At 44.3% G+C, this 18,955-nt stretch overlaps 1 protein-coding gene and 1 long non-coding RNA gene across 2 annotated transcripts in view; one reads left to right on the top strand and one right to left on the bottom strand.

The window, feature by feature from the left end:
* The window catches only part of LOC138468240 (uncharacterized), a 79,491-nt gene extending 73,921 nt beyond the window's left edge, over nt 1–5,570 (bottom strand). The window contains exon 1 of the long non-coding RNA XR_011268225.1: nt 5,486–5,570. This is a non-coding gene — a long non-coding RNA (uncharacterized lncRNA). The remainder of the gene's footprint in view (nt 1–5,485) is intronic.
* CNIH3 (cornichon family AMPA receptor auxiliary protein 3) overlaps nt 1–18,955 on the top strand; it is a 1,135,308-nt gene that overhangs the window by 1,100,967 nt on the left and 15,386 nt on the right. The window lies entirely within an intron of this gene.

Here is an 18,955-nt window from a genome sequence, read left to right as displayed (position 1 = left end):
CATGTAATAGAATTTTGATCAGTAAGTGTGTATCCGAGGTAGCGGATCTCATTTACCATCTCAAGCTTTTCCATTCCAATTGACCAAGTAAATTTACTGACCTTTTTTTTTCCTTCAGCAAATGTTGTGATTTTAGATTTTAACTGATTTATTTTTAAGTTGTGCCCTTCTGCAAAGTTAAAGAGGGCATCCAACTTATTTTGCAACCCAAATGGTGTTCTATCAAATAACAGCAGATCATCCGCAAAACAAATAGAGTTCAGTTTGAGCTGACCCAACCTAACAGGATAGTTTACTATATCTTTCCAAACAAAGTCAATGGATGAGAGATACAAGTTAAAGAGAACTGCTGCCAGGGAACAGCCCTGTTTTAACCCAATTTCCGTAGGGATAGCCTGCGTCAAAGTTCCTGTACTGTTCACCCGTACCATATACTTCGTGTTTGTGTGCAGCATTGCTATCAGACCTACTAAGTGAAGTGGAATCCCCAGATGTATCATTATCTTCCATAGCTTATATCTAATTACAGTGTCAAAAGCGGAGTTTAAATCAAGTGCTGCCATATAGACTGCCCCTGATCTCCAAGTTTTAGTTTGACATTGCAAAAGCGCAAGTATAGTGGCATTAAGAGAACACCCCATGGCCCTACGGAAGCCAGTTTGATATTTAGACAAGGAATCATTAGCAGAGAGAAACTCCTGCAATTCCTTTAAAATTAGCTGCGTAAAGATCTTGGAAGAGGCATCCGTAAGTGCTATCGGTCTAAAATTTCAGGGATCATTAATGTTTCCTTTCTTATAAATCGGCACTATGATGGCCGAGCACCAAGAGCTAGGAATACATCTATTACTAAATATTGTAGCAAACTTTAGTTTAAGGATCCCCGCCCAAAGTTGCAGATCTGATTTTACCACACAAGAAGGGATCCCAACCGGACCACATGATATGGAATCCTTCAATTTCGCTATGGCAACAGTAATATCTTCAATAGACCATGGACAAAACTCTAAAATATACTTAGAGTAATTCACAGTACATTCATCTATGAATATACTCGGTAGCTCACATTTTTCAGTCAAATATTGTACCCATGTAGAAGCTGAAATGGAGGGCTCAAGAGAGCTGCAGGGGCATTTAAAGTTCTAATTAAAGTCCATATTTTCCTTACGTCACTGGACAAGATATTATGCATCATACATTGATTATCCCTGATAGCGATTTCCTGTTTCAATTCCCTAATCCGATGTTTATGGGTTAAATTAATACGCTTTATTTCAGCACAATATTCATCGTGCCCAGGATTCCGTCTAATTTGATTCCTCAAATTCCGATTCTTTATGATCTTGAGATTATAGATTTTGGAGTTAAATGCATGTCCGTGCACTTCCAAAGTAGGTCGAGGCCTAGTGTCATGTGCGATTTCCAAAAGGTACCCCTGAATGCGACTACACATTTCCGCTTCTACATGCATATTTGTGCGCTTAAGATTCTGATTAATGTATTTAAAAAACACATCCTCCTTAATTCTGTTGGTCAACCTCATGCAAGTATGTCTATTCCATTTTATTGGCAGACCAGGCCTATCAATCTCAATCATTCTCAGCGCATAATCGGAGTGGAGACTCCAGTTTCTGAAATTGATATTGATACAAATGGCTGCGTGATCCCCAAATCCAAGATCCAGGATTTGTGTAGGTTCAGTGCTCTTAAGCAGGATTGTGGATACAAAGAAATGATCTATATAGGAACAGTGATCACCCCGCTTCCATGTGAATGGGTGGGAACGGTGCGTGGGCTCCATCAATTGCAAATCCCATTCCAGTAGATATTTTACCCATTTTAGACCATTCCTTGATGATACCGATGACCTTTTAGCCACTTTGCTCACTCTAAGACATTCATTCTTATAGCAAGAGGAATTAAAGTCACCACCTATAATAATCCCCACACATCCTATACATGTGAATACTTCTTCCAGTATCCTATCTAGAGTATCAACAATCTGTTCCCAGGTAATTCGGATCTTATTCCAATATATACATATGAATACCAAAGCGGGATCTTGTAATGTATGGGAATTCATTCGTATAACCAATAGACTTTCATCATTATGCAATAACAAGACATCATATTACATCTGTTGCTTACAAGTATTGAAAGTCCACCAGAAGGTCTACCCATTTCACCTCTAGTGGCTTCCATAGCATAACAACTGTATCCCGCAATGTCAAAGGTACACATATGCATCGTTTCTTGGAGCATAATAATTTTAGGACAATTCCCTGATTCGACCTTGGAAATCCACCGATGAAAGTTTGCTAGTCCACAACAATTCCAAGATATGATCCTGAATGGACATGTGCTACGCAATTACATCCCCTTTGATTTTCTCAGGTGGACATGTATTTCTACTGGGTCCTGGAGCAATCCCATTTAGTGCGACCACCAATGCAAGCAAGTGCTTCAGAGTGTCTGCACTCAAATTCACCTGAGGAATGGATTGCAGGGGCACATCCATTGTTATCACAGGTTCAGGAGGGGATTCTAGAAATTCCTCAGCATCCTTTACATCTTTGAAAACAAAAGGGATAAGACCAAGGGCGATGAAGTTATCCCTCTGTTCCCAAACCATCTTCATAATGATCATGGACTGAAACACACAAATCATTCGATGATTGTAATTAACAGCGAGCCTTATCCAATCAAGATCATCGGAACGTAGGGTTCTTAAAAGGGGAATAGCCTGAAACATTTTCGACATAAATGTTCTGTTCAGACTGGTCATACCATTTGTTTTGACATCACTCTCCCATCCCATAATAGTCGGCATTCCTGAAACCAATTCCTCTTCATAGATCTTTTTCCTTGTACCCGCCCCTTTCGGGTTTGCTGCATCACACTCTCCTGCTCCACTTCCTCCGTTTTATCATTCGATTCAGGGATCGAATTTATTGGATAGCCCAGGGGAGGCTTTTTTGGGTTAGTCGTGATCTCCCTTTCAACCACGGGGGCAACTCCCTCCTCTACGTACTCATCCTCACTTTTCATGGCTACACATAATTTAGATCCACCCACTAATCCCTTCCTTAGATCCTCCTCTTCAGCCTCGTTCATTCCAACTTCATTACTACCGTGATTGATTTTCTCAGAAGATTTGACAGATTTTTCCTCTGTTCTTTTATTATTCACTGGATAGAATTGTGATAGCGCAGTTTGCACACCTGATTTGCCAGTACTAACAGGGACATACTGTCCCTTTTTCTGAGGATGGGGATTACAATCATTAATAACCCTCTCTCTAACACAATCATGTCCTGTGATCATGGTTTTCGTTTTTTTGGAGCATTTCTTAGGATGCAAGGGGATTTTATCAAAATCCTCTGGCAGAAGGTCCAAATGAACCTCAGATTCCTCATTAAATTGGTGAAGGTCAATACCATTCACCTCCTCCTGCTTCTATACTGCTAGTTTCCTTGAATCCTCACTTGAATATTCCTGGATTTCTCCTGTATGTAGATTAGCTAGATTCTTCATATTAGCCTTTCTAGATTTAATTCTCTTCGCCCCCCTTCTCTGAGCTCGGGCTATGGTTCTTTTTTCCCTTCTTGTCAGCACCACAACCTGCTTCTCACATTCGTTTTCAAAGGCAGAATTCATAGAATACCCATCCAGATCCTCCTTTACATTGCCTGACAGAGCAATTAAGTCCAATAGGACTGTTGGACTGTCTAGAACCTCCCTCTTATACATCGAATCTTGGTCAGATGGTTGAGGGTAGATGATCCCATTCTTATCACCATTCAAAATAGCCTCTTTAACCACTACAATATCACTTCGGATCAGTTGTATAGCGTTGGACAGGGCTTCTATTGCATCCATAATCATGTTACTATTCTTTACCTCAGAATGCTGATAATTGCCTATAGGCGTTGCTACTATTTCAGCAAAAGTTCTACCCACTGCATTTATCATACTTCCATCCCCAGGAGTATGTGTATCACAATCCTTAAGTGTTACTCTCTTTCCATTTACCATTGTCAGTGCAGATACTGCATCACACGTGAATAGGAGCCCCTCTACTTTATTGATCTTACATAATAGTTCTGTCAAAGTTGTTCTTAAATCTTTGAGTTCACAATGAGTTCTTTCATGTCCCTTATCAAGCAAGTCCAAGATTCTAGTTATGACCGGGAAGTCCTCACCAAACCCCAGGACATCCCATGCACGTAAATCCAATACTTCACCCTGTTCAACATCCGCTTGTATGCCCAAGTTGGAACGCGTACCCATATTCGCAGCGAATAAATCTATCTGTTCAACAGGGTTTGTAAAAGGATTTTTAGTGGGCCAGGAACAGTTAGGATCAATCAGCACGTTTGTTTTATCTTTAGGCCCTACATCTTGTTTCATTTCCTCTCCCATACTTGCAAACATACCCTTTAATGGCGAGTGCTGACCGTGGTTCCTCTGTGCAGGTAAACTATAGATGTGAACATCCTCTTTTCCAACCCCTCTTTTTGACACAGGAGTCGAGGGCCCCAGGGAAAATCTCATTCTTTTGCCCACTTCGGCCTCTATTGTTGGACCCAGGATAGAACAGTCATTAATACCTTCCACCACATTTTTAGATAGTTCAACTTTCTCTGCATCTACTTATCAGACTCGGCCACAGTGTAATCCGGGCTAATAGGCAAGGAAAGGTCATTAACTTCTTTCACATTAAATTTAATCGGTGAGGATGCACGAACTAGAAACGCGCTTCCATTCTGTTGTTCAAGCTTCAAGGCATCCATTTCCTCATCACCTCCCTCATTTATGCTCTGTAACATTGGGATGTGCACTATACTGTGCTCACTACGTTCAAAGTTCACTACCTCGTCTTGAACAGCACTTTGGTCCAATGGGTCCTCATAGCGGGCTCCCTCAGTAGGCGGTTCCATAGGCTCTATATTCGAACCATTTACCCCTGTGAGTTTTCTACCACTACGCAGTCCATTGACCATTCTGGCACATTACAAAAGTTCACCACTTAGTACCTACAGGCGTTAGGATACCCTCTTCCTATTCTGATGTGCAGTTGCACGAATTTACTATAACTCAAGCACTAAACCTGTAGACAGCAAACAAACTATAGCTTCAGTCGTATAATAGGGGATGTGTCACACAATGGTATCTTATAAAGTCACACCACTCCAAGCCACACACTAAGATGCTTTTAGGGGCACACAAGCCTAGGTACGCCAGCCTTAAGGCTTCTTAAGGGCAGACGTTCCGTGCGGTTAAATCGTTTGTGACCACATTAGCGTGTCACCATCACCGTTCCAAATGCTCTCATCAGAACGGTGCCTCAAATAAACCCCAGCACTCCCTTACTTGCTTGTAGAAATCTTTTAGAAAGGTGCCCAACCTTAACAAATCACCACTCAATGTGATGTTGTTTAAATCCTGCCCACTACGATGTAGCATGTATTTGCATAAAGCTCACCGAAATAAAGATGAAAGGAAGGACCCCCTGCACCCCTCACCCTCTCAGCACAACAGCACAACAGCACAACAGCACTTCCCAGTACTTCCCGGGGTGCGCACGCACACGGTACTATATTGGCTGAGAGGCTGCAAGGAGGACGGGCAAACTGAAGAGGGGCGGAGTTAAGCAGCAAAGAATCTAGAAAAAAGAAAGCAGGACAACACTTTAGTAACTCACGTTGTCGTAGGTGGGTACACCCCCTCCCCCTAGCACCAAGCACCATGCCCAAGATCCAATCCAATCCCATAACACATCCACGAGATACGACCAATGAGTTCAAGGTATAATTACTCTGGTGAATGCAGTCCTTTCCCCAGCGTTTCGCTTCCACGCATACCTGCCTACATTTGAAAATCAAAATTCCTGAGATGTAAGACTCCGCCCATTTGCACACGGCTCCGCCCACACGCCCCGCCCACCTGTCAAAAAGGTAAACTTGGTTGTTGTAGCCTTCAGTTTGCTTACTATAGTATTGAAAATAATTAATTCAATGCTATAGTAAGCAAAATGTCATTGGATTGAAAGCACTATTATTGCTGTGGTGGCGCCCTCAGTGTGCTTACTATAGCATTGAATGAATGATTTTCAGTGCTATTTTAAGCAAAATGAAGGCGGCGCCGCCGCTGAAATAATAGTGCTTTCAATCCAATGATATGGATGGAAAGCACTATTATTATAGGGGTGCAGGCAGTGGGCACCAACATTTCGCGCCGGGTCCCGTCATATTCTCCACCTGATTGGCTACCGCGGCAGCCAATCAGGTGGAGAATATGACGGGACCGGAAAGAATCTCAAAATTCCTGAGATTTAAGGAACTTTTCCGGAGACCCGGAGAAATGCTTGAAATTCCGGAGTCCCCGGAAAAATTCCGGAGGTTAGGCAGGTATGCTTCCACGCTCAAACGCTCCTTCCTCATGCGCTTGGAGCGCTTCTACAATTCAAAACTCGAGCAAAGTCCCCACATGCAGCGAGTCCTCGGCACACGGCACCGCACAACAGTACTTCCCAGTACTTCCCGAGGTGCGCGTTTTGAAAAAAATCATTGAATTTTTTTGGCATTTGGGGGGACTCCCCAACTCCCCCTCCTATTACTTACTCCCTATCCCCAAGCCTCTTATATCTGAGTTTTTTTGTTGAAACATTTTCGTCAAAAAAACTCCTAAAAAAATATACTTGCGATGTAACAACGTCGTACCGAAAATGTTTATTTCTCCTCTGAGGATTTTCAAAAGCTGTAACATAGTTTCTTTCATAGGAGAAGCTTCCCTTCCTGTGTCAGAGTTCTGGGTTTGGCTAAGGGGATTGTGTGGCTTTCTGGGAGCCATTACATGAGGGTAATACATTTATGTTGCGATTTTGGGCATCATTTGCTCCTTTATCTTGATTATTGATAAGGGCACAGGGAATAAAGGGCGCTCTGACTAGCAGCCTCATGGCCCTGCCCACCATAGGGTTGAAGTGGGGGCATCATCACCCTGTGACTGTCTCCTGCTTTAGTGCAGAGATCGAGTGGAGGTGGTCTGATAGGTGTCTTCCAGTCCCAGCATCCACCAGCTCCTTTTGGCACCTGGCCCTATTGACCGTCCCCCCTGTAAGTTATTTCTTTTCTGCTGAGGTTCCTTTCCTTGTTGATTGAGGGAGTAAGGAGGTCGAGGGTCCTGGCAAGCTCATTGAGGAAGCTGCTTGAGAACTTCTTCTTCTGGGAGGCCATTAGAGATAGAAGTGCCCTGCTAGGATTCTGTCAAAAGAATATGGGCCTTGTATATGGTTGCAATAGAGTCCACTAGTTTGAACTTTAGGGAAGTAATAATTCTAACACAATTCAGACCAGTTTGACCTGAATAATATTGAAATAAGATTACAGTAAATCAAATTAAAAACAACAACATCAAATTAAAACAAAAGAAACGGAAACAGAAAAATGTGATAGAAGATCCAACAAGGTAGAGTTAACAAGTACTTCTTTTCTGTGATCAGTTCAAATATTTCCAATAATGGCGTACTTTCTGATAGAATTAATGAATAAGTGCTGGATTGGTATTTGAACTTGTGTGATTCTGCTTTCAAGACAAACGTGTTGCCCCTGAGCTATCATCCAGGATAATGCAAGAAAACTGTTTATGTGTGTTGCCTGTCAAATGCTGGTGTGTAGATTGGTTCCCAGTGTATAGCAGGAGATTGTATGTTTCCTTGTTTTTTCTTTATTTCTTGGTCTTCACCCTAACTTTTTACTATAGATACTTTCATTGTTTATGAATGATGCATCGAAAATAAGGGTGTGTTCTAGTTAGACATCATATCATGTATTTGTGCCCCCATACATGAAAAAGTGTAAAACCACCACAGATCGTTCCACCGTAGAGAGCTCCTTCTTCTCTTGCACCTCTGTTACCATCATCAATATTTGGGTAAATAGCAGAATAGTTATGCGTTCCTCTTGGAACTGTAATTCACAATAAACACCTCTGTTAAGCCACAGGGCATTGACTGTTCAATCTGTCTTTCCATTTTGTTCATGCACTTCATTTCTTCTTGTCTGTCTTCCTCCTCCCAGTTCCAAAAGATTGAGGAAGTTCTGCCAAGAAGACAGGCACCCAGTAGCATTGCGTCTTTCAGAGCCACTGTGCTGCAATGTGTTCTATCTGTTCTGGGGCATATTCTTTATAAGAAAGGGCCTATCCATATGTTATGTTATGTTATGTTACGTTACTTGGAATTTGCATAGCACCTATATGGCCTCAAAGCGCTGTGAGGATGAACGCCCTTTAGAAGACTATAGTCTGAGCTGAGAAATAGAGGAGTGGTAAAATGTGTATGCCTAGGTAGGGAGGCGCTGGTTCCCTACCAGCAGCTCATTTTATCAGGTGTGGGATGGGTGCTGTGTCGAATTGGGTAGTGGTGCTCGGTTCGAGCGTGATGTATGTTTAAAGTAGGGTGCAGTCAAATAGTGTGCATGTCAAGTGTCTGTGGCTATATGAACAGCTTGGATGACTCATGGGGCTCGGGCTCGACAGCGTTCCGTGGGGTGCAGCACCCAAGAGTCAGCAAATACAGTTCTAGTCCCGCAGGATGCAAGTATGGCGAAACAGCAATCTACAGTGGGAATCCTAGTCCCGCAAAATGCAAAGGTGGTAAAATGCAAACAGTGGTGGGACCAAAGCAGCAATGTAAAGTGGGAAACCGATTCTTAAAGAAATCAAGTATGGCAAGATACCAACAGAGGCGTGATTGAAGCAGCCATCTACAGTGGGAGACCGTGTCTCGAAGAATGCAAGTATGGCAAGATACCAACAGAGGCATGATTGAAACAGCAATCTAAAGTGGGAGACTGAGTCTCCAAGAATGCAAGTATGGCAAGATACCAACAGAGGCGTGATTGAAGCAGCCATCTACAGTGGGAGACCGAGTCTCGAAGAATGCAAGTATGGCAAGATACCAACAGAGGCGTGATTGAAACAGCAATCTAAAGTGGGAGACCGAGTCTCGAAGAATGCAAGTATGGCAAGATACCAACAGAGGCGTGATTGAAGCAGTCATCTACAGTGGGAGACCGAGTCTCCAAGAATGCAAGTATGGCAAGATACCAACAGAGGCGTGATTGAAGCAGCCATCTACAGTGGGAGACCGAGTCTCCAAGAATGCAAGTATGGCAAGATATCAACAGAGGCGTGATTGAAACAGCAATCTAAAGTGGGAGACCGAGTCTCGAAGAATGCAAGTATGGCAAGATACCAACAGAGGCGTGATTGAAGCAGTCATCTACAGTGGGAGACCGAGTCTCGTAGAATGCAAGTATGGCAAGATACCAACAGAGGCGTGATTGAAACAGCAATCTAAAGTGGGAGACCGAGTCTCGAAGAATGCAAGTATGGCAAGATACCAACAGAGGCGTGATTGAAGCAGCAATCTAAAGTGGGAGACCGAGTCTCGAAGAATGCAAGTATGGCAAGATACCAACAGAGGCGTGATTGAAGCAGCCATCTACAGTGGGAGACCGAGTCTCGAAGAATGCAAGTATGGCAAGATACCAACAGAGGCGTGATTGAAACAGCAATCTAAAGTGGGAGACCGAGTCTCGAAGAATGCAAGTATGGCAAGATACCAACAAAGGCGTGATTGAAGCAGTCATCTACAGTGGGAGACCGAGTCTCGTAGAATGCAAGTATGGCAAGATACCAACAGAGGCGTGATTGAAACAGCAATCTAAAGTGGGAGACCGAGTCTCGAAGAATGCAAGTATGGCAAGATACCAACAGAGGCGTGATTGAAACAGTAATCTAAAGTGGAAGTTTCGAAGAATGCAAGTATAGCAAGATACCAACAGAGGCGTGATTGAAGCAGTCATCTACAGTGGGAGACCGAGTCTCGTAGAATGCAAGTATGGCAAGATACCAACAGAGGCGTGATTGAAACAGTAATCTAAAGTGGAAGTTTCGAAGAATGCAAGTATAGCAAGATACCAACAGAGGGAACTGTAAGCCCTCCATGGGCTATTTATGCAAGTCTGAGATTTTGGCCGCAGCAATAGAGCTGCAGGTGCGCTTCCACTCTGATATTACATTTGATGCCGCTGGACCTCCACAGCAGTACCTGGATCAGATATTGTGGGTACCTGGGTGTTGGATACACCCATTAAAAACAGAAACCAGAACAAATGCCTTGTTTTGGACCTCAAATGGATCAATACTTCCTGATGGCATTTTAATGGAAAAAAACAAGCATTTTCTTAACAAGGCAGAGCCACTCTGGCGTGATTTCAGCTTGACTGGGACCATTGCTGCCTACTCAAGGGTTATTTTGTGACAGAGGCAGGTGGACTTCTCACTCGAGAGAGCCAAATCCCCGCATCAGATCCTACTACACCAAAAGGCCGGCCACAGGGAAGTTATATTTCTCTCCTTCAAGCATGGAAAGTTTGCACTTCTGAAACATGGTTCTTGAAATCATAAAAAGGCTGAGTCTACGGATTCGTTCACCTTTCCTCCCAGTTCCGGTCCTCTGAAGACATCCGTTGCGAAGGATGAGTCCCAGCATCAGGCATTACTAACGTGGGTTGAAGTTCTTTTTCTGAAGGAGGCAGTTGTGGAGACTTTCTAAAGGAACTGGGTGAGGGTTTCTATCTGATTCTGTTCCTGGTCAGATAACTCTGCTGATTAATTGAAAGAGGGTGAACGCGTACGTTTCAGGACATAGACGCTACTGATGATCATCTCAGTGGTTATACAAGCAACTTCCTGGAGTTGCTGCATTTAAAGGATTCCTGCTTGCGTATAATGTTCTCCACCTAATGAGGCAGAGATTACGGTCGTTTCAGATCATGATGGCATGCCTAGTTCACTGTGCCACCCTTCAGTGTCTTCCCTGCCCCTCAGGCCTTCACCAAAGATCCAACACCTTGTGTGGAAGTCATGCATGCCTAAGAGATTCATGTCCACCTTTCATGATGTATCCCTTATGTGGATCATTTACCCGCTACTGGCCCTTGAAGGGTGGATCCGAGGTGTCCAGATCATGTTCTTGTCTGGTAATCAAGGGCTGTAATAAAACATCTCCCAAGGGCTAGGGGACCACCGTCGAGCTAGCCCCATTCTATATTCACTCAGAGTATTATTATTATTGAGCTATTTATTGAGCGCGAACCTAGCTTCGGGAAGCAACGGAGCACTTTACCCTCATAAGGGGGAAGAACATGGCGAAGAAAGGGGAGGTGGTTCCAGAATCTTGGGGCATAGACAGAGAAGACCTGTCTTCTGGTGAATTCCTCCCTGCACCTGCGGAGTTCACGTCTGCATATGTCCTTAATTCTGGTGGATCATAGGCCTCCGGAGATGCTGAGATCCTCAGTGAGGTAGCTTGGGGACTTCCAGTTGACAGCCTTGTAGATGATGCAGCAGGATTTGAAGATGATATGGGCTTACAGTAGGAGCCAGTGCAATTTGAAGTGAGTCAGGTGATTTGGTTGAATCTGCAGTCATGCTGCAGCATGCAGGACACATCTCTTGGGTGCCAGGGTAGACGCAGGAAGGTCTTTCAAAGGGCACTTCCACATCCAGGTGGGAGAGGGCATGGCACCTCACTTTCCTTCCAGAGCAACCCGAGACATCATGGCACCTCAGTTGCTGTATTGGTAGAGTGCAACTCGATTCAAGATGTCTGGAACACTGTTGCAGTATTAAAAGCTAATAAAGAAGCAAGCAGCTCGCTGCAACCCTTATGGTACCAGACTCAAATCTTGTTACTTTGTGCAGAGCCATAGACCTTGGATTCTGCCTCCTCACCTCTTCCATCTGTTTGCAACAGCCTACATGTTCCAGTTCTATGCCTTCCTTTCCAGGTCTGATCCTTCGTTCCTGCTATTTTCTCAAGGTCTCTTTTCAGTCTCTCTCTTGCAAATCTGCCTGGAATCTGCACTGGCTTAGGGAGGTCAACTCCTCTGACAGAACATTGTGTTTCAGCCAAAATACCACACACCTATACACGTTGTTTTCCTCTGAGGGGGTCAAGACCCTTGAAACAACACTTCCTGCCTCCCAACTATTCCATCCAGCTGAGGTCAGATTGTCTTTAGGAGAAGGACAATTGAGTTAATCAAACAGAAGAAGGCGGAACAGGGCATCCAGGTAAGGCCTGGATGTGACAACAGCTATACCTAGCTGACCGGCTGCAACTTCCTCCCCTCTCCCCACTCTCACCAGCAAAACTATATTAACCGGGAAAACAAATGTGTCGGGCCATCTACATTTTTTGAGTGGCTGATCAACTTCTCCAAAACCCTGCTGCTCCCTTTGCAACATCTACAGTTTTTAATAGTGCCTTGTTCTGCAAGGTTTTGGAGAATATTTTTCTTCCAACAGCCTCTGACCTCTCTTTGCAGTCCACATGCTGGCCATTACCGCAAATGGTAGTCTGTCCTCCTCAAGCTTGCATTCTGGTACATGGGGACATATCTTGTATTCGTTCTCAGTGTTCGCATCCACCTGAAGCCTCAGGTTCACAATCTCCTATGGATCCACTTTCCAGCTTTTCAGGATTACAAGATGTGGATTCCAGCGACTACATCAGATTTTGGCAACGTAGCATTGTGCTATGTTCGTGGTTTGCGGTCTGTTGGATAAGGTTGAATCCAGAGCCACCTTTTGTTATTAGTCAGATGCCAGCCAGAAGAGTTGGCGGCCACTCTGGGCTCCAAAATGGCAAAGGGGAAAAGGACTCTAATGGAAGGAAACAATCTTTCCACAGAAATACAACAGGCTGTGAAAGCACATATCTCAGAAGCATTTGCCTGGTTGATCAACAGCACTCATGTTCTCCTGCACACAATCAAGCAGTGAAGTCATATGTGAACCCAAGTCAAAATCAAATCTACAGCCCAAATATCGTGTTTCAAAGATTTAGGCTCTTTGAAACAGGAAGAGCACCCCAGTCCCTCTCAGCCTCCTATCAGCTAGAGGAGGAAAATGTTCACGCGGACCAGTTGTTCCCAACTTCAGTGAAGTTCTGTCTGCATCCAGCAGTGTACTAGGAAACATCTGGATGAATAGGTTATCCCTAGACGGACCTCTTCACCACCAAACAGAAAGTCCTTTGTCCTGCTCTCTGCTCCAGGCCCCTATGCAAAGACACTTGGGGAATGACCCCTACCCGTCATATGGCTGCAGGGACTTCTGTTACCACTCTCTGCAATCCCAGTTACCTCCAGAAACCCGAGTAAAATCCAGGACGGGGCACTTTGTTTTGGTCTTAGATGTCTCTGTACAGAGGCGTTGCTAGGGGGTGGCTAAGGGGGCTATAGCCCCAGGTCTTTTGGTTGTAGCCCCGGATAGAAGCTGAGGGGCTACAACCAAAAGGATAGCTAGCCCCGAGTCCCGACAGTCCTGACATTAGAATAGCCCTTTCCAGGTTTAGCAACAGCCCCTGTCTCTCTACCTGCTGAATCTAGTGAGATCTGTGCAATGGAAGCGCTCAATGGATCCTTTCCCTCCATGACTTCTGTCTCTTTCTCCTCAAACTATTCAAAACTTGAAACTGACTTCTTGGAAATTGAGTACCTGTGTTTGGAGAAGCCACATTCATCACAGGACCCAGCAGTGAAAATCCAGCATTCTTGCAGGTCATCCTCTTTATCATATGTGTGCCATGGGGGATATTTTTCAAGTTGACATTTCCTAAAGAATCTTAGGAGGATAGCTCTGTGGCAATGCGCAGGTCTTGGAAGGAAAACTACGATGAGCAAACACAGGTTCAATTCCCGGATCCGCACTTGAAAAAACTGAGCGTGTTATAAATAACCTGCACTTCCACAATTCAATGAAACTAGAGCATGATAACGACGGGTTATGTGCGCTGCAAATAAAATAATAAAATAAAACATGTCCAACTGGCTGCAGTTAAGGCCCCAAAAGAACACGTGTCATAAATGTCTTGACTGAGCAATTAGTGTGTAGGTTATTGAGAGGTTTTTCCCTGAATTAGCCTCTTTTGTGTCCTCCTTGTCCGTCAAGGAATCGGTCACTGGTCTTGCTTGCTTTTCAGCATTCATCATTAAAACCTCAGCAGGGTACATGACGGTCTCACCTTTCAGCTAAAATGAATTTTTGGGTGGCAATTTCATCAGCCCGTATGGTGGTGGAGCTAAATGCTTTGACCATTTTGGACCCATTATTCAAAACTGGCAGATTGGTCTTGTGACATGTTTTGTAATGACGGTTTCCTTTGAAACCTGATAACCATCCTGACAATCATCAAATGTGTTGGAATTGCAGGGATTCTCATGCCTCACTCAGTGGTGGTGACCGGCGGTACATTGCATGGGACCTATGTTTCTGTGTTTTCTCTGCATGTAAACACAATAGGAACACTGAAGCACGCCTAACATATCAGTTTACCACTTCAGTAAACTTCACTGAGCACAGCTAAGTAGACTACAGGATACGCCAATACCGTTGGCACGATTTTCTCTATCGAATTTAGAGTAAAATGTTGTAAATGCTGCCAACACTGACGCCAACTAAGAGTACTTTCAAATTATACCCACAAGTCATGTTATGATGTGTAGCACAACATCCTGAGCCAACATCCATGTCACCATCAGACTCAAGGCACAACGCAGACCTCCTTAGATGGCATAATGCTTCTTGTTTGGATTTTCACCCAAAAGCATTCCCCCTCCATCGGGATATTATTTTTCAGGACTTTTTTCAAAACCTATCCTCCCCTGATGAAAAGCTCCTGCACTGCTTTGATGTACACAGAGCTGCTGGTGTCTGTTTCTTCAGAACTAGCGATTTTTGAAAGTACAAGTCACTTTTTGGGTCCTTTCCAATGCTTAATTTGTGAGGGTGTTTGCCAGAGTTCAACCCCAGCACTTATTTCTGAGCCCTCACACTTATTTCTAAACCCAGTTTGATTAAGTTGTGGTATTTTAGCAACTTTATTATTTTAATTGTCAGTCAGTTGTAGTAACACAACCAGCAACGACATTGCAGCCTAGGCTGGCAGGTCATGGACAATTCTCAATTTTCATGAACAACAACGAGTTGGAAGGTGACAATGCTGGTCACTCATGCTAGCCATGCCTGCACACTGTTCCACTCATCCTGCACAGCATTGGTGCAGATTATCTGCCTTAATAACCAGCAGCACTGCCGAAGCAGGGTGGGTTGGCAACAACAGGACCATCACCAGTGAGCGGCCCCAACAGAGGGACAAGGTCAGTGAAAAGGCCAATGATGAAGACGAGTGCCCGTCACGGGTGTCAACCTATACAAGAAGACCATACTGCAGTGCTTGACAGGAAATGTCATGAGTTCAGTCATGATTTTGCCTGTATTTGTCCATCGATCCTCCATAGGAGGAAAGCATGTTTGCTCTTTTGTCTGTGGTCAGATGGTCAACATGTTCCACTTGCCATTGATTGAACTAGAGAATAATGTTAACGATGATGTGTTTTAAAGAAACACTTACACATTCATGGTATTTCGACATGCAACTAATATGTTATGTCGGCAATGCCACAGTCGCATCGTTCATCACCTTCATTGAACTGGTGGGAGTTGCAGCTTTAACCCTAAATATGTTGACACTGTATGGAGCAGATGTGGGTGGTGTCACCGGCAGGCTAGAAAATATTTGGCCGATGGCCCTTATTTCCTTAATAATTAAGCACTGGAGCTTTCCCTCTGGGTGGACGGTCTTTAAGCCATCCAATATGATCATGTACAGTTGTATCAGCAAATGAACCTTTATGATTATCATCTCCTACAGGAATCCACGTGAAATCAACTAGTGATTTTCAAAAGTGCAAGACACTTTTGGAACCTTTTATTCTGGGTGGAAGTATTTTAAGTCATCAAAGATGAAGATGTCCAGTTATATCAGATTGGCTATTATTTAAGCAACAATGCAAGTGCCTTTAAAGAGGGTCTGCAGTGTTGTTAGCATTGTTCCAGTCCATGGAACGGGTGGGTATTGCTATTAGCACCCCGGGTTTCCAATACGGAAACCCGGGGTGCTAAGAGCATTGTATTTTGATTCAATGAATGGGACGTCTCTCGGCATCCCGTTCATTGAATCAAAATACTTTCTCAAGATGGCCACCATGGATCAGGACGGCAGGGCTTCCATTTTCATGGCGGCAACAGAGCGGCAGCAGCAGAAATTAGGTAACTTGGCTGGGGGTGTCAGGGACGGGAAATTTTAAAGGAAGGGGAGGGTGGGGCGAAGATGGCGGTGCGGGGCAGGGGAAGCAGCCATCAGGTTCCAAGGAACATGGGCTTGGATCAGTAGATTCAGCCTGCGATCCAAGGAACCAGATTGGTTGCCCTCCCCACCCCCGGCCCAGGTGCTAATGTTGTATATGAAGCGTTAGTATGATCATATCCTACAGGGAATCCACATGGAATCAATGAGGGCAATGCCAACATCTTGGGCTGAGCTCATGGGACCTACCTCTAAGACATTTGCACTGCAGCAACTTGGCCATCCCCGAATATATTTGCAACTCAAAACAGGTAGCGGCTAGGGGAGTCATATTCCAGAGATTTCACTGCCATATTTTTGTTATTTACAGCAATCTGAGTGTCTGTTTCATTATCTAATTGCTCTAAATAAATCCAATTGAGCAGTTTGCCTTTGGTCACTCTACTGTTTGGGTTTGTTTGGATGGTTGATAATGGGGTTACTGCTTGCTACATCCTCATACTTTCTCAACTGGGACATGGAAGATGGACTGAGCTCATGGGGGGTATTGCCCTGCTGGCATTCTGGAGAGGAGCGCCTGCAACCTTTTTTAAAATATTTGCAAGGAACTTGGGGTTGGTCACCCTGAGTTACCTGGGGACAACCAGACATGGACTCCCTGCTCACTGTGCTCAGAGAGGCACAGCTTCACCTCACTGATGAGGCCCAACAAGGCTGAAACATGTGTATAGGGTTGCTGGTGGTACTCTTGTTCAGAGAGGAATTGCCATAGCATTTCGGTGCTGGACTGCCCATGTGGGAGGTACAAAGACTGATATACAAATGGATATTTCCAATCTGTGAAAGGTACAGTGAGCAAAAAGCGTGTGCTGCAAACTCTCATCTCAGAACAGGTTATCATGCCATGTTCTTTCTGGAGAGGAGCGCCTGCTACCTTTTTAAAAATATTTGCTAGGAACTTGGGGTTGGTCACCCTGAGTTACCTGTGGGCAACCAGACGTGGACTCCCTGCTCACTGTGCACAGAGAGGCACAGCTTCACCTGACTGATGAGGCCCAACAAGGCTGAAACATGTGTATGGGGTTTCTGGTGCTACTCTTGTTCAGAGAGGAATTGCCATAGCATTTCGGTGCTGGACTGCCCAGGTGGGCGGCACAAAGACTGATATGCAAATGGTTATTTCCCATCTGTGAAAGGTACAGTGAGCAAAAAGTGTGTGCTGCAAACTCTCGTCTCAGAACAGGTTATCATGCTATGCTCTTTCTGGAGAGGAGCGCCTGCTACCTTTTTTAAAATGCCCAGCTCACATATTGATAATAACACCCAGTCTAATCATCCTTGCCCTGTCCTCAGAAGCATCTTTGCACCCCGGGCACCCGGGCACCCGGGCAACAGGCTCATTCCGCTCAGGCATAGCATGTAGTAGGCACTGGCCTGACAGGATGGGGAGAGACTTGGTTTATTTGGGCACCTGCCTCAAGGGCAGATCTCTCTCAATCTATTTGGACTGGGACTAGGGAGATTAGGCAAGTGGCATTGTGGATTACTGGTAAATCAACGCGTCATCCTTTTATTGTTTTCATTCCGTTATCGAGACCACTAATATTCAGCGCAGCAATGAATAACCTATCAATTTGTAGCATTCAAACCACGGGGGAGCAGAGCTCCCTGAATGTGCCGGAGAAGCAATACCTCTATTGTGGATAGTTTGAGAGCTTTGGCTTTCATCACTTTAAGGAAATGAACTGCCATTAACATTTAGCAGAATAATTCTTGATGCCGTTTTCCATTCCCTATTCCTGCCACAGACCTATTCCTGCAGGTGGCATTGGCAGCAAGCGCCAGGTTAGAAAGTTCATCAAATCATCTGTCAGGCTTGGTTAAGGGTGTCTGAAGCCCTTGTCACTACAGGGGTATGTTTGCGGGTAACCCCCCCACCCTCCAAAAAAAGAATCACAAAACAATTAAGCCAAAAAAATCGTGTTTATTTGTTCGAATGTCGCCAGGATTTTTCTGCACTTTTTTAATAAATAGATGGGGGGTTGGGTACGGGTATAAATAAAGTAGGGGGATGTGGGAGGTTGTGTGATGTGCCTCCTCCCCCCCCTGCATTATAAAAAAAAAATAGAGAAAAACTCCCAAAACATTTTTTGGATTCGACCCAAAAATAATCGTTATTTTCAGCCTCGTTATTTTATTTTCGGCATTCTAAGGTTGAACCTATTTGTTAGACGTGGTAAAGGTAGATGGCGAATCACAGTACTGATCCAGTACTGCTTCGCCCATCTCGTATAAACACTGGTAGATAACACCACTGAAACTTCCTGGGCTGCATAAAAGGAGAAGGGATATAACATTCTCCCCGAATAAGGTTAGCCTCCAGAGGACATTGCCATAGTGAAATAAGTATGAATTATTTTTAAACTTTTTTGAATGTATGCGTTGTAATGTTTTACGTCTATAATGATGGCCATGGCGCGCTGTGTAGGTCGGTAACGGCCCACCATCTGTATTAATAGGCCTGAGTGTTGAGAGCACCGTTAACAAGGGTTGGCAGTGCTGTTGTCAGCTGGTACAGCTGTCACATCTTTCATTATTGGCATCGACACCCGTGTGCAATGTCTTTCCTGTTTGTATGGCCGTAAAGTAAACAAAAAATTCAGCAGCTGTAATTCGATGCGAATACGGCCCTTTTCTGTGTCTATGATCTCACACAGAGAGAATAAAGAC

This window comes from Ambystoma mexicanum, chromosome 4q, assembly GCF_040938575.1.
Source record: "Ambystoma mexicanum isolate Mex_15411 chromosome 4q, UKY_AmexF1_1, whole genome shotgun sequence".
Lineage (NCBI taxonomy): Eukaryota > Metazoa > Chordata > Amphibia > Caudata > Ambystomatidae > Ambystoma > Ambystoma mexicanum.
This window is presented reverse-complemented; position numbering and strand designations above follow the sequence as displayed.